Source organism: Papio anubis, chromosome 14 (genome assembly GCF_008728515.1).
Source record: "Papio anubis isolate 15944 chromosome 14, Panubis1.0, whole genome shotgun sequence".
In the NCBI taxonomy this organism is placed as follows: Eukaryota; Metazoa; Chordata; class Mammalia; order Primates; family Cercopithecidae; genus Papio; species Papio anubis.
Genome location: NC_044989.1, coordinates 494,084 through 508,429, shown reverse-complemented (window position 1 = coordinate 508,429; position 14,346 = coordinate 494,084). Strand labels below are relative to the sequence as shown.

The window sequence follows — 14,346 nt, the reverse complement described above, 5'->3', positions numbered from 1 at the left end:
TATGTCTACTTTTAAAACAATATTCAAGACCATGAATTTCTGTTCTACACACCCATTTGTAGACCAAAGCACTTACAGTTGATGCAGACCATGTTAAAAAATCAGAGCCCAGGGCATTTTACACGATACAGCCTGAAAGGCGTGGAAAAGCTGCTGTACGGTACTTCCGTTTTGTTTAAATAACTGAATAAACAAGCTACCTCTACTCATTAGACTGGGCACTCTGGTCAGTAGTATATTCCTCTCCTGCTTATTTTTATCTTTAGAATTGCATGTGGCTTCCAATAATCTTTAATCAGAAGTAACGTGATTTGGAATTTAGAATACTATTTTATATACACATCTGTACACATGCATTTATACGTATATAGGTGTATGTCTGAAGTGACGTGATGAAGAAAGCACCATCTTTTGAGCAAATACTCAAGGCCTCATCTTAAAGGCCAAGGGGGCATTTTTCAGAGCACTCGGTGGGAAAACGACCTCATACCTCAGCGGCCGGTTTCAAGAGCGGCTGCTGGGGCCACTCAGAAGGATTTGTTAACAAACGAAGAAATGAAGCCTGAACTAACACAGACGGGGCCTCCCTCTGCGACTTCCTGCTCGCCAAACACAAAAGCAGAAGCAGACGGTTTTCACTGATTTTACAGCATTTCTTTTTTGAGGGGGACTAAAGCTTGCTCTGTCGAGTCTTCCCCCAGGAACTGAAAGTAAGTGAAGCCCACCGTGAATGTCCAGGTGGGACATTTTCCCAGCAACGTGTCAAGGGTGCCAGGACCGCCGAGGAGGCGCCGCTGCCTTGTGGGTGAGTGGGAACGGGTTCCCTGCGACCGGCAGGGGTCACTCTGAGAGGGTCAACACTTATTCAGACACACACTTTTCTGGTGTATTTGTAAAACTCACACCTCTTATTAGGTCTTTTCTTTATATTTTAAAAATCCTGTCTGAAATAGGGGTTTAAAGACTGATAATATTAAATTTGGGTTTCATAGATGAAAAGTTTCTTTCTACTATTTTTATTATTGCATTACAGAAAATCACCCAAAGCAATAATCAGTTGTAAATATGAATTACCTTCCTCATGCCGTCCCGGGCTCTAGTTTTCCGATAACTCAAATGCACCACCTACGAAGTACCGTCCTCATGCTGTCCCCGGCTCTAGTTTTCCGATGATAACTCAAATGCACCACCTACGAAGTACACAGGAGGCTTTGCACTTTCTTCCAGTGTCAGAATGAATAACCTCACCTAAATAAATATTCCTAAGAAAAGTGGATGAACACATGTGAAAAGTTCCTGTGAACCAACAAAGGGACGCTCGGGATGCTGGAGGCCGAGGCGTCACGCCTGGCAAGCGTGTTCTCGGCACTGTCCCAGGAGAGCCTCAGCGGGCGCAGCCTTCTTCCTTCTGCTCGGCCCCTCCTGAGTCCTAGGCGCTCTCACTGCAGAGCTCAGGATGACCCAGGAAGAAGAGGGACCGATGGTTCTGAACTTCTGTCTGCTCCGTTACAGTCTCAGGATAAATAAAGCACAGTAATAGCAACTGAGCGCACCTTGGAGCAGGATTCAGTGAGCAAGCTCTGCGTGGAGCTTCTTCCTCACACACTGGCTGAGGTTCTGTGGGCTGCAAAATGAGGGCTCACGGATTGCTCTTGTTAAGAATATTGAAAGAAGAGCTGGAGAATGGAAATGCTTCCGTTCGCCCTGAATTTCCCGTGGCTGTTAGGGGTTTGACTTCTGCACCGCCTGCTCTCTGTGCCCCTCGCTGCTGCTGGATGCTGGTGGCGTTGGCCTGGTGGTTGAGGCAGCCTCCATCAGAACCCGGCTGCCTCCAGCGCACAGCTCAGCCTTGTTTTTCATCTCAAGGAACATTCCATGTTCTTTCTAATCAGCCTCAGCATCTCTCTGCCCTAATTACATCTTGCTGTTTACTAGCATTAACTATTATTTATGTAAATAATTACCTTCTAATACTACTTGCAGTACAGAATTTATTTCAATTAAGGACAGAACTCTTCCTTTCTAAATGTCCCTGTTCTTTCATTTCCAGATACAATGAGCCAATTGCTCGTCACAGCCCCAGGGCACCTTTATGTCATTTTCATCAATGTTTTCTAATTGTTCTCAAGGTTTTTCTGCTTATATAATGCAATTAACATAGAGTTTTATTCTAATTAGAGAAACATCTGAAGAGAAGGGGGAGCTTTAGGAGCTCTGGACAGGGAAGGGATCTGGAACCTTGTTTCAGAACACACTGTTTGTCAGCGTAGAGGCCGAGGCGCACAGGAGTCGTGCTGGCCTGGACCGTAACCTCCACAGAGGGCTGCAGAGGGACGCAGAGGTCTCTCCACATGGACACAGGCACTCTGGTCAGATCTCGGGAATTTCTTGCCAAATCAATGGCGAGTCTGGCATCTTACGATGGAGGCCGGGTGCCTCAGCACAACAGTCAGCTCACAATCCTTAAACTTCCCACAACGTTTCATCAGCACCACACTCCCGGCTGTGTGCGCCGGCTGAGGTCCCAGCCCTTACCCGCCTCGGCTGCCCTTTCCTCACTGCCTGCCTTTGACTGTGTGTCTAGGCCTGGGAACCTTGCCTGACAAATTACAGGGCTCTCCACAAATAGGCAGTCACTTTTATTTTTCTTTTAATAATGCTTTATGCTTACACCCACAATGCAATCATATAAATATGTAAATTACCTTATTAGGGGTGCATTCCTCATTTTTCTCTTACTGTTTTTTTCTCTTTTCCGTATTCAATAACCTTTTTTCTCCTTGCTGCCTCCTCTCCCACTCCCTCCTCCAGATAGAAACCTGGCAGTAGACTTCCATGTATTTTTCTCCATGATCACATAATAATATGCAAACGCAAGCATAAAATATTTAAATTTACATTTACCTTAACCATTATTAAGAATCCCATTAATACAAATGGGATTCTGTTGTACGTCTCCCAAATCTGTTTTTTTTTTTAACTCAGCCACAACTTTGAAACCCAAGTCAACTGATATATTTTTAATTAGCTCTTAATAGCTCATGATGTTAAAGCTCTGTCTGCTTCACCCTCCTCCGTGTGAAGTACAATCATCTGTTCAGCTGTTCTTCTACTGATGGGCATTCGCCTGGTCTCCAGACTTCTGCAACTGTGAACATTGTTTGCCATAACTTTCCTTGCACATTTATTCTTACTTGGGCTTTTATTCCACAGAACAGATGCTGGGGACTAAGCTGGCTCACACAAAGGTGTACGCATTTTTAACTTGAATGCATGCTGTCAGATTTCTCTCCAAAGTGCTTTACCAAGCCCAGCAGCCACGGACGAGACGGTGCATCTCTCCCAGACCCCCACGGGTAATAGGAGCCTCTCTTTGTATCATCTTAGCCAGGCTCACGCAGTGATGTTTTATTATCGAGTGGCCACCAGCCGTAATGCGAGACTTGCAATGTTCCTTGGGAATTGAGATTTGATGTAAGGATTACCCTTTCATGCTGTTACCCACTTCACTATTACTGCCTTTATTACTTTTCGACTTCGAAATTTCATGTTTTTAAATGGTCAGTGGATGTTCATGTTTTCTATTCAAGTAACGTTCTATATATATAGTTACTGAATTCGTTGTTCAGTAACAACGAAACTGACTGGCTGTTCAGTTTTTCTGCATCACGACTTAGCTTTATGCACTGGAGCGTCCCCATTCCAAAAGTTGTGGTTGAAATTTTCCACTACTATTTTACTGGATTGGATGGGACTGAAATCCATTGGGCTTTTTATGTATTTTGTCCCGTTCTTATTACGGGACGGAGACGCGGGTGCCGGGTACAGCCCAGTCCTGCCCAGGCCGACCTCCCTGTGAGCGCAGGCAGGATGGCTGCCTTCCAGTGGACTACAGAGGCAGTGGGCAGGCTGGGAGCAGAGGCACTGACCGGGCCTCAGGCTGCACCCTTGTATTTGTTTGTTTGTTTTACTGACATCTTTGTATTTGTTGTAGGTTGCCAAACTTTCAGAAGATAATAAGAGCTCTAAACACAGCGCTTCATGAACTGTGACTCAGCACACAGCTTCCAGGTCACCACGCAGCGTCCGGGTGAGCACACAGCATCCGGGTCAGCACGCAGCAAGCGGGTCAGCACACAGCATCCGGGTCAGCATGCAGCGTCCGGGTCAGCACGCAGCATCCGGGTGAGCACACAGCATCCGGGTCAGCACACAGCATCCGGGTCAGCAGACAGAACACTCCTGGTATTTCTGCCTCTCAATCTCCCTCCATCGCCGTGCCCTCTTCGCCAACGCAGCGTCATCCTAATTCCTAACAGAATTCTGTTTTCCTATTTTAAAAAAATTCTAATTTTCAGGCCAGGTGTGATGGCTCAAGCCTGCAATCCCAGCACTTTGGGAGGCTGAAGTGGGTGGATCACGAGGTCGGGAGTTCGAGACCAGCCTGACCAACATGGTGAAACCCCGTCTCTACTAAAAATACAAAAAAAAAAAAAAAAAAATTAGCCAGCGTAGTGGCACGTGCCTATAATCTCAGCTAATCAGGAGGCTGAGGCAGGAGAATCACTTGAACTCGGGAGGCAGAGGCTGCAGTGAGCTGAGATCACACCAATGCAGTTCAGCCTGGGCGACAGAGCAAGACTCAAGTCTCCAAAAACAAACAAACAAAAATTCTAATTTCCAATATAAATTTTGACCAATTTTTAAAAATGTTCAATTGATGAGTAAAAATTGTGTATATTTACGATGTACAACATGCTGTGTGGATGAATATGCATTGTGGAATCAGCTTTGACTAATGTTGACATTTCAGTGAAGAGACTCATGTAATATATTTTTCTGTGTCTGGCTTCTGCGCAAATGTTATTTCATAAAATGTATCCTTTTTATTGTATGTAACATTTTGATAATTTTGTTGTTCTATGGTATTTTATTGTAAGCTTATAACACGACTTACTCAACAATTCTACTGTTGACGAGCATTTGAGTTGCTTCCAGTGAAAGGATATGAAATCCTGCTCTGTGTATTTTTCTAAGTAGATGTTGGTGTCAGTCTGCGTTTCTCATAGGCTATACATAGCAGTGGAATTGGTGGGTTCCAGGGTCTGAGCACCTCCAGCTTCCATGAGAGACGCTAAAACGATTCCCACTGCAAAGGTGCCGGCCCGACAGGCTCAGACCGTTCTCCTTCTCCACATCCTCCCCATCACTCAGTATCACGAGCATTCACTTATTAGCTATGGTGAGTGCATTTGTTGTAGTAACTGTAATAATTACAAAACAAAGATTTTATTTTACATTTCTCTGATGACTGATGAGATCAAATACACTTTCATAAATTAACTTGTTATTTGGTTAACTATGTGTTCATGTGTAGTTTTGGTCTTCTCTTTTTTGAAGTCCCATTCATGACTGTCGCCATTTTCATTATAGATCAGGGTGTCTGTTCCTCGCTGGCCTGTAGTTCTCCCTGTGATTCCTCGCTGGACTGCCGTTCTCCCTGTGGTTCCTTTCTGGCCTGCAGTTCTTCCTGTGGTTCCTCACTGGCCTACAGTTCTCTCTGTGGTTGACATGTAAACCCTTTGTTGGTTGAATGAATTGTAAACAGCATCTACTATTGTGTGGCTTGCATTTTGGTGCTCTTCATAATGCCTTGTAAGATAAAGATTTTAATTTTAACTTTAACTTGCAAATATTTCCCTTTATTACTTATTTTAAAAAATTAATTGACATTATAATTGTATATATTTATGGCATACAATGTGATGTTTTTACATATGTTTACAATGTGGAATCATTTTCAAAATAATTAGCATACATATCACCTCACATACTTAATCTTTTTATAGTGAGAACACTTAAAATCTACCGTTTACCATAAAAATTGAGATATGATATCAGTGAAATTGAAAGCAGAAAAAGAATAGAGAAAATCAGTGAAACCAAATCTAGTTTTCTGAAAACATTAATATCCATAAGCTCCAAGCCAAGCTAACTAAGAAAAAAAAAAACAATTGCCACTATCAGAAATGAAAGAGAGTCTATCACTACTGATCCCACGATCATTAAAAGGATAAAGGGATATTATAAATAGCTCTAGGCCCCAACATTTATAATTTATATGAAATGCACCAATTTTTTGAAAGACACTAATAAAACTCACTCAGAGAGAAAGAGACAATCTGAATTGGCTCATAGGAGTTATAATAATTATTATACAGAGAAATTAAGTTAATATTAATAATCCTTCAAAAATGAATTATCAGCTGTCATCTGTGAAAGGCACTAAAAAATAACAAAAGACAAGCGAAATACTGCAAGAACATCTTTGCAATACACATATCTGATAGTTGACTTGTATTAAAAACATACAATGAACGTTGAAAATTCAGTAAGAAAGCAAAGAACACAAGAAATGAGCAAACAATGGATATGAACATCTCACCACAGATGAGGCACAGATGGCAAGTAAGCACATGGAAAGATGCTCATGGCCACTCGTCACTAGGAGACTGCAAACTGAAACAATGAGGTGCCATGAAACATGTCTCAAAAAAACACAAAGTAAAATTTTTAAAAGCCTGACAAAGCTAAATGCTGAAGAGGAAGCAGAGAAAGAGGAGCTCCGATCCATGGCTGATGGGAAGGCCCAGTGAAGGGGTTTGGCAGCCTCCCACAAAACTAAGCATAGCCTGATTGCAGCACCCAGAAGCCACACTCCCAGCCACTTACACAGTTTATCTGAGAATTGTGTCTGCAAAAAATTCGGTATGCAATGTGTAAGGCAGCTTTCTCCATAACCACCAAAACCTGGAAACAACCAAGCTCCTTCCACAGGTGGATGGACAAACAGACCCTAGTGCATCCCTGCAATGGGAAATTATTCAGCACTAAACAGAAGTGAGTTACTAAGCCTAAGAAAGATATGAAGTAAACTTAAATGCATATTTCCAAGTGAACAAAGCTAACCTCGAAAGGTTGTATACAGTGTTATTCCAATTACATGGCATTATCTTAAAAAGCAAAATTATAATTCCAGTAAAGTGATGAGAATTGTCAGGGGTTCGGTGGGTGTGTAGTGGAAAGAGATAACTAGGCAAGGCACAGGACATCCTTCAAGCACTAACACTATCTGTACAATACCGTAATGCAGCAAAAGCATTTGACAAAATCCAACATTTATCAGTACTCGTGATTAAATGGTCTCTCCAAACCACAGTGAATACATACACTTAGGCATTTGTCAAAACCCATGGAATTTTACAGCACAAAAAGTGAAGCTTTAATATACACAAGCTTTTTAAAAAGTTATTTAGGAAGTTGGAGGATGCCAGGAAGAAATGCCAACTGTAACAAGTGAGTCCAACTATATTATGAATGCATGAAACACCGTCACTGAGGGGTGAGAAAAGGTGCTGACATCAGTCGCTTTGGAAGTGAGTGGACACTGTAAAACTACAGGCAAAAGGAACTGCACATCAGCACCGTACTCTGGTTGATAAGGTTGTGTCTCTGAGGTTGGGTTAATAATTCTAGTATCACAGTGTATATATATGCCCAATATAGACAGACATAGTTACATATGGAAACAATTTATTACATGTGTATATACATGGGTTAGTACACACACATTTCATGAGATGTGTACATACATGGGTTGGTACACACACACCTTTCATGAGATGTGTATATGCATGGGTTAGTACACACACATTTCATGAGATGTGTACATACATGGGTTGGTATACACACATTTCATGAGATGTGTATATGCATGGGTTAGTACACACACATTTCATGAGATGTGTGTATATACATGGGTTAGTACACACACCATAGTTTTTCCTCTGGCAGATGATAGGGCCTAAAAGAAAAAATTACCTCAGTGGCAACTGGCACCCCTAGTACCCAGATCTTATTTCCTAAGGCCATTTCCCAGTGGAAGGAACCGGGATTCCTTTGAGAAATAGCTGTTTCTAGGACTTGGGTGGAAAATATACAATAAGCCGGGAGGTAAAAAGATGATGAAAACAAACAAACAAATTAAAACAATGTGTCCATGGGGATGTGTGGAAGGAATATAGACACTAACTGAAACACCCCCAGTGACCAAAACTGTAACAATATAATCAACAAAATAAACAAATTAGTATTGGGTTATAACTCAAAGTATAAAACACCATATCCATGATGCCATATTGATATGCATGATCAAAGAAAGAAAAAAAGAAAGAAAGAAATGGGGAGAACAGACAAATTGCTCATGCAGTAGAATTCCAGAAAATGCATGCAGATGCTGTGACTGTGATGAGGGGTGTATAACTTCCCATCCTTCGTGTGTGTGGCTGTATGTAGATGCTGGGACCTCGATGAGGGGTGTGTAACTCCCCATCCTTCATGTGTGTGGCTGTATTTAGATACTATGGTCTCGATAAGGGGTGTGTAACTCCCCATCCTTCGTGTGTGTGGTTGTATGTAGATGCTGGGACCTCGATGAGGGGTGTGTAACTTCCCATCCTTCATGTGTGTGGCTGTATATAGATACTGTGGTCTCGATAAGGGGTGTGTAACTCCCCATCCTTCATGTGTGTGGTTGTATGTAGATGCTGTGACCTCGATGAGGGGTGTGTAACTTCCCATCCTTCATGTGTGTGGGCGTATGCAGATGCTATGACCCTGACGAGGGGTGTGTAAATGCTAGGACCTCAATGAGGGGTGTGTAACTTCCCATCTTTTGTGTATGTGGCTGTATGTAGATACTGTGGTCTCGATGAGGGGTGTGTAACTTCCTATCCTTCATGTGTGTGGCACACAGTAACTTCCTCCACATCATGCAATGTGGAAATGGGGTAAAAAGAATCACTTTGCCCTGGAGAAACCTGGTGACTCTGCCCCAGCCAGGTGCCTGTGGTCAGTTCAATAGTCATCAATCTTGCTGACAGCACAATGTGACCCCTGTTATGATATCATGGAAGTGCCACTTCACCTCTGTAGTCTTCCTCCCAGCAACCCATAAACTTAGTATCATCATGAATAAAACGTAAATTTCAATTGCATGTTTCAATTCAATTTTGTGAGATAGCCTACAAAACATTTGACCACTACTCCTCAAAACTGTCAAGGTTGTCAAGGGAAGTCTGGGAAACCACCATATCTGAGAAGGGCCAGAGGAGACAAAACAACTAAATGTCACGTGATGTCCTGGATGGGACCCTGGAGTGGCAAAGAAGCACAGGTGAGAACTAAGAAAAGTGAATAAATGATGGGCTTCAGTTAATAATAATGAGTCAATATTGGCTCATCCTTGTGATAAGTAAGCCATGCCAATGTAAGACATCAACCACAGAGGAGCTGGGGACAGGCGTGTGGGAACTCAGTAATATCTTCACAAGCTTTCTGCAAATCTAAAGCTGTTCTAAAAACTAAAATCTATTTTTATGAAGATGATATAGATAATTCCCAATTACATTCAGAGATTTTGACACCAGTTTTTTTCAGTAATTGATGGAATAAGTAAGTAAAAAATCAGTAAGGATATAAAAGAATAACATAACACTGTTAACCAACTTGACCTAATTTTCATTTATAGAGCACTACACCTAAATGCAAAAGTCATAGACTTCTCAAGTGCAAATGAAACTTTCTTCAAGATAAACCATATTCTGGGCCATAACAAAGGTTCAAGAAATTTAAAGAATTAAAAAACATAAAGAGTATATACTTTGTCTAAAATGGAATGAAATTAGAAATCAATAGCAATGAATACCTAAAATTATTTTAAAATTTGTAATACACTTCAAAATAAAAATGGACAAAGATAAACTCTCAAGAAACTTGGAAATATCTGGAATTTAATGACTATAAAAGCATAGTATATTAAAATATATGAGATTCACCTAAAACAGTATATATTATAAGCAGAGGTTGTAAAATATATATATTATAAGCAGAGTTTTAAAAATCAATTAGCTAAGCTTCTCTTTCAAAAGCAAAAATAGCAAGTTAAAACTAAGATAATTAGAAAAAAGTATATAAAAGAAAAAATTAGTTGAATTAAAAACAGAAAACAACAATGTTAACATTTTTTGAAAAGCTTTAAAAACGTAATTTTATAAGAAGACTAATTAAGAAAAAAGTGAGACAATACTAATGATCAGTAGCATGAATGACAGATGAGACATCACTACAGATCATACATACATCAACAGGAAAACAAGGAAATATTATAAACTGCATTATAGAAATATATTTGTCAAACTTGAGAAAATAAACGCATTCCTTGAAGAGTGCAGCTTATCAAAATTGACATGAAAGGCTAATCTGAAAGCTTATATTTATTAGAGCTGTTTAATACATAATCAAAAAATCTTCCCCAAATAAAATACCACAGGCATGTAGCCTTACTGGCGAATTATATCAGTCATTCAGGACAGAAATGAGGCCAGGTGTCGTGGCTCATGCCTGTAACTCCAGCACCTTGGGAAGTTAAGGTGGGAGGATATCTTGAGTCCAGGAGTTCAAGCCCAGCCTTGGCAATACAGTGAGACCCTGTCTCTACAAAAAAATAGCCAGGCATGGTGGTGCATGTTTGTGGTTCCAGCTACTCAGGAGGCTGAGGTGGGAGGATTGCTTGAGTCTGAGAGGTTGAGGTTGAGGCTACATGATTGCACCACTGCAATCCTGCCTGGGCTCCAGAGCAAGTCTGTCTCAGAAAAAAAAAAAAAAAGAAATAAATAAAAATGATACTTTCAGAATATTAAGAAGGAAGGAATATTTCCCAATTTATTTTATGAGGCCAGAATTATTGTGACACTGCAAAGCTGCAGCAGGAGATTTTGGAAGTGATGATGTCATGTTCCACACCCTGGTTTGGGTAGCTGATTTTTTTTCACACTGGTGAATATGATTGCCAAAACTCAGTAAGTAGTACAATGATGATTTCTGCATTTTATCTTATAAAAATTATACTTCAATACAAATTACATGTGAAGAGACACATCTCATACAAGCTTTTCTTTGTTATTTCCACTTTCACTGTCCTTCAGACCAGCAGCACTCAGTAGGACTCTCACAGTCATTCCCTAACAGGCTGTGTTCCTTCTGGCCCTCCTTCTCTTCCTAGAACACAGAGTTGGTTACATCTCTCATGTTCCTAAACAGCCGCCCCTCTAAAGGCTGCCCATTGCCTTTAGGATAAAACCCAGACTTCTCAGTGGAGGCCCACAGGCCCTGCATTGCTGTAGCTCCCGTGCCCACACCCTGTTCATTCACTCAGACAATTTCTGTGACAGACACAGGAGTGGGGGGTGAGGGTGGCATGCGTGGCTGCTCTCTGGGGACAAAACCGACCTCATGCACAGTGATAGCCATGTGACTGAACCAGGAGAGGGATGTGCAGGGCCCACGTGAGCTACCTCAGCCTCTTTCATCTTCTGTCTCTCAACGACTGCTAGTCGTTCCTGGGTCTCACACCCGTGAAGAAGCCTCTCGCCTGCCACTCTCCCTCGAGATGTGCTTCATCCTGGGGGTCCCTTCAAGGCTCACTGAGCCCCTCCCTCCCTAGACTGGGTGTTTCTAGGTCGTCCTCCGAGGTGCACTTTAGGGTCTTTTCCTGGAAGCCTTCCCATCTGTCTCTGGTGGACTGAAGGGTGCATCCTCCACTAGGACCCCACAGTTCCCTGGACGCATCTATATTGTTGTAATTTTTCATTTTTGATGACCACCAGATTACAAGACCCTTCAGGGCAAAAAAAAATCTTATTTACCTCAGCAGTATCAGCACCGACACAAGATTGAGTGCGTAGTAGGTCCTTGATCCGTGAATGCACAACAGATTTTGACTTTGACGAGTTTCTGTGTCTACCCAGCTAACCAGCTGAGCAGCATGCACTGGCGCTCACTGAGCCTGTGCCTCACCCTGCACTCCGTTCCGATGCTGTTTCATGGAGCAGGGCATTGCTTCTCTGGGGCTCTGCTGCATTCAGATCCAACGATAGGCCAGTTTATTCTTCACTTCTATCCCTCTCCTCTTATGATATGAGACACACAATGAATTAAGCTCCATTTATTACAGGTAACTTGGATTTTGGATTTAAAAGAAAGTTAAAAAAAAGATTGCACCAACAACGCACCCTTGACTGGCCAAATGTGCCTGTGATGGCTCCTTTGTTGAAGCTTTGTTGACCGCATGATTAATGAGCTGTTGGTAGAAAATTGCAAGCATATTTTCACTTCTAAGTCATATTTAAACTTCGATTTATTGACTGGTTAAAAAAAACAGAAGATGTAATTTTATGTGGCAGACATTGTTAATTTGAGACTGTAGAACCGTAAAACAGAGCTTCAAATTTCTATTTATCAAACATTTAAATTGAAATAATAGCAACCTCACTTAGGTCTCTGTTTTCTTAAGGTGGAACCAAATGATCATTTTCAGGCTTTTAACCCATCATCTGTTTTTCCAGCCCAAGCCATCAGCCAAATCAGGTAAGTTAAGGCAGAAATACAAGGGGCTGCCAGCTGGCATCTGGAGGGTCCATGGGTGGGCTGGAGCCCCGGGGTCATCTGCAGAGTCCAGAGTCCCATGCAGTCCATCTTCTCCCAGCACAGGAACCAGAAGCTGGAGCAACAGCTGTGGTGGGATTTCAGGGAGGAGGGAGGACTCCAGCTAGGTGCTTTGGATGTGGAGATGCTGTCTTGATATGCTAATTGGAGACAGATTCAGGCTGAGGCCTCTATTTTCTCACTGCTTGGCTTTCAGGGAGGCTTCAGTGAGACTTTCAGAAAAAGAGCTTTTATATGCGTGCCTTGGGTACCAGCAGTGAACGTAGACACTGTCTGGTGGAGCCTGTGGTGCATGGCAGGCACCAGGTCAGTGTTCCCTGAGATGGTCCTGGAAACTGCCCTGCACTTTAGACTACAAGTCACCCGTGTGTATCAGTGATGCTGCATAAATGTCTTTTAACAAAACAACCCTTTCTCTTCTTTTCCATAGGTTTTAACTTCATTAAGACTTACGGCTTCTTGCCAATATTTTTGCCAAAACCCTGTAATCAGTCTCATTTATTTTTATCTTGCTATACCAACTTACAGCTCCCAAAACAAACAAACTGTTCTCTTCTTGGTCTTGGAACTGGTCTTCCAAAAACAGTACGGAGTCACCTGAGTCCTCCTAGATAAGTAGATGACTTTCCCATCGTGATTCATCAAATTCCCCATCAGGCTGCAACCATCTCCTCTCTCCACCCCACTGGCTGAATGACTGGAAACCACCAGAATCTCTCAGACCCCATGGCTCATAAATCCTGAGCCTGGCATCTCTCCTCTCTGTCATGAAGGACTTCACTCCCCCTCACACTTAGCAGATTCCTGGACCCTTCAAAGTCCAACTTGTGAGGTTCAACCTGTTCCCCCAGAAGGGTGGTCCCTGGCACTTCGTGGACATTGGCCCCCACTGTGCTCTAATTGTTTGCGGATGATCTTGTCTCACTGTATAAAGTAAAGCACTGGGCGGCCTCTGGTGTGTCAGAGCAGGTGTGACACTGATGCACAGTCGGGCAGGTTCTCTCCAGAGGTCCCTGAGGATGCCTGACAGCCCAGGTCTATCTTCACCACAGCTGGCATCACAAAACAGCCTCAAATGATGGGGTTTAACATTTCCAAAATGGGTTTAGGTATATGTATTTTTTCATTTTGAATCAGTTTATTTTTTCCCATTTCAATTTTTAATCTTCATGGACACACAGTAGGGGTATCTATTTAGGGGGTGCATGAGCTATTTTAATAATCACATCAGGGTAGATGGAGTGTCCATTGCCTCAGGCATTGATCACTTATTTGTGTCAGGGACATTCCAATTCCACTCTTTTAGTTATTTTTAAATGTGCTACAAAGTATTGCTGATTGTAGTCACCCTGTTGTGCTATCAAGTACTAGGTCTTATTCATTCTAGCTACTCTACTTTTGATCCATTAACCATCCCACATTCCCCCAACAACCCACACCCTTCCCAGCCTCTGGTAAGCATCATTCTATTCTCTATCTTCATGGGTTCAAATTGTAGCTTCCACAAATGACTAAGAACATGTAAGGTTGTCACTCTGGGCCTGGCTTTTTTTCACTTAACATCATGACCTCCAGTTCCATCCAGTTGCAAATGGCAGGATCTCCTCCTTTTTTGTGACTAAATAGTACTTCACTGTGTACATGGACCACATTTTCTTTACCCATTCATCTATTAGTGGATGCTTAGGTTGCTTCCAAATCTTGGCTATTGTGAACAGTGCTGCAACAAACATGGGAGTGCAGAGATCTCTTCAATAGATTGATTCACTTTGGGGTATATAC

The 14,346-nt window shown here is 42.1% G+C and overlaps 1 long non-coding RNA gene across 1 annotated transcript; it reads left to right on the top strand.

The window, feature by feature from the left end:
• The first annotated feature begins 4,656 nt into the window (after positions 1–4,656).
• LOC116270226 lies at positions 4,657–13,698 on the top strand. Its single transcript, XR_004178142.1, has 3 exons — positions 4,657–9,235; positions 12,413–12,486; positions 12,995–13,698. It is a non-coding gene; the product is annotated as an uncharacterized LOC116270226 (long non-coding RNA).
• The last annotated feature ends 648 nt before the right edge of the window (positions 13,699–14,346 follow it).